At 43.0% G+C, this 2,393-nt stretch overlaps 2 pseudogenes; both read right to left on the reverse strand.

Annotated features, from left to right (window-relative positions):
• Positions 1 to 1,860: 1,860 nt before the first annotated feature.
• Positions 1,861 to 2,325, reverse strand: LOC116524319 (annotated as a pseudogene).
• LOC116524318 overlaps positions 2,244 to 2,393 on the reverse strand; it is a 1,054-nt pseudogene continuing 904 nt past the window's right edge.

Below are 2,393 nucleotides of genomic sequence, written 5' to 3' on the forward strand. Positions count from 1 at the left end.
AAGGAAAAATCTAAATTAATTCTTAAAAAGTCTATCAGCAGCCGGGTATAGTGACTCATGCCTGTAATCCCAGCACTTTGGGAAGCCGAGGCAGGTGGATCACCTGAGGTCAAGAGTTCAAGACCAGCCTGACCAACATGGTGAAACCCTGTCTCTACTAAAATACAAAATTAGCTGGATGTGATGGCAGGTGCCTGTAGTCCCAGCTACTCCTCGAGAGTCTGAGATAGGAGAGCTGCTTGAACCCAAGAAGCAGAGGTTGCAGTTAGCTGACATCGCACCACTGCACTGCAGCCTGGGCAACAGAATGAGACTATGTCTCAAGAAAAAAAAAAAGTGTATCAGCTGGGTGCAGTGGCTCATGCTTGTATTCCTGGCATTTTGGGAGGCCAAGGCAGGAGGATAGCTTGAGTCCACAGTTTGAGACCAACCTGGGCAACATGGTGAAGCCCCGTCTCTACAAAAAATACAAATAATTAGCCTGGTGCCATGGCATGCATCTGTAGTCCCTGCTACTCAGGAGGCTGAAGTGGAAGGATCGCTTGAGTCTAGGAGGTCAAGGCCGCAATAAGCCATGTTCATGCCACTGCACTCCAGCCTCGGTGACAGAGTTAGACCCCCGTCTAAAAAAAAAAAACCAAATAACCAACCAAATAAGGTTATAATGTTTTCAAATAACAAGACATCTAGAGGCAGACAGGGTAGCCAGCTTTAGGAAATAGAAAGCAATGAACCCAGTTAAATTTGAATTTCAGATAAACAACAAATAATTTTTTAGTATAAATATGTTGCACATACAAGTTTAACTGGGTAACATGCATTTTATCTGGCAATCATAGAGGCAGGCATGGTTGGTGCAGCTGTTCAAGGATGTCTACAGACTCCTTTCATTCTCTCCTACTGTCCTTTCTTTGTGATTTTATCCTCATGGTTGCAAGATGGATGCCCTACCTCCACGTATCAGATTCGTGTTTTAGGTGGGATGAATGGCAAAAGAGAAATGGGAAGGACAATAAAACGAAGTCAGCTTTTTCTGACTCCAGAAAATAATCGTTTCTCTGGAAACTTTCTTTGAATCAGGAAAACAGTAGCTTCTCTGGTAATTCCATGCCGTAGACATCCACTTACATTTTATCTGCCAGAACTGGGTGGCATGGCCACTGCTAGCTGCAAAGGCTACCAGGGAGTTAAATATTTTTAACTGGGTACTCTGCCAATCTGAACAAACTGAATTTACATTAGGAAGAAGGAAAAGAAGAGTAATTGGGGGTAGGCGACTTGCAATATCTACAATGAAAGGTGAATGTCATTTTCAATGTCCAGTTTCTAATGTTGTATTCTTGTATTTTATATACACATATATGCATTGTGAATTTGGAAGATGAGAGACACCCCAAAGGTAGAATTTCCCATTGTTAGTCTCAACTATCTTAGGACCCTCTAACTTTCTAAGAAATTATTGACCACAGTTTTTTGTTTTGTTTTGTTTTGTTTTTTAAGAGAAGATGAATTTTGCTTATTTATTTATTTTTATTTTTATTTTTTATTTTTATTTTTATTATTTTTTTTTTGAGACAGAGTTTCACTCTTGTTATCCAGGCTGGAGTGCAATGGCGCAATCTCGGCTCACCGCAACCTCTGCCTTCTAGGTTCAGGCAATTCTCCTGCCTCAGCCTCCTGAGTAGCTGGGATTACAGGCAAGCACCACCATGCCCAGCTAATTTTTTGTAGTTTTAGTAGAGACGGGGTTTCACCATGTTGACCAGGATGGTCTCGATCTCTTGACCTCGTGATCCACCTGCCTCGGCCTCCCAAAGTGCTGGGATTACAGGCGTGAGCCACCGCGCCCGGCTATTTTTGTTTTTTAATGACCAAAACAAAGCATCTAAAACCGCAGCTTCTGGAAGAACCACTTGTTCTTGCCTATTTTGTATCTCTCTTCAAACTTGACCTTGGCCTCGTCAGGCCTTGCATTTAAGAGCAGGATCTCTGAAGACATCCTTATTGACGACAGTTTTGTCCAAGAGGATATCCACAGAGTACCTTGTGGGCATTAGGTGATCGTAGTTATAAACTTTCATAAAAGACTTGATCTTTGACCTGTTGGCGATCTTCTTCTTGCACATGGCAGCTATCACTTTACAGGGTTAGTGGTCAATTCCAGCCACCAGAGCGTGGCTACAGGGGCGATCTGAGGTGCCATCATCAATGTTCATGATGACAGCTTTGCGTCCAGAGTAGCGTCCAGCCAGGACAAGCACCACCTTCCCAGTTTTCATGAATTTGCCCATGTTGGCAGCAACCATTTGGGCCTTAAAACTGGCACTACTTGATGTTGCGAACAACTCTCCTACAGTGGTTTGTCTTCACCTCTTCCAATGCTTGTTCCAGTT

This window comes from Sapajus apella, unplaced genomic scaffold, assembly GCF_009761245.1.
Source record: "Sapajus apella isolate SASKATOON/1434 unplaced genomic scaffold, GSC_monkey_1.0 scaffold44, whole genome shotgun sequence".
Lineage (NCBI taxonomy): Eukaryota > Metazoa > Chordata > Mammalia > Primates > Cebidae > Sapajus > Sapajus apella.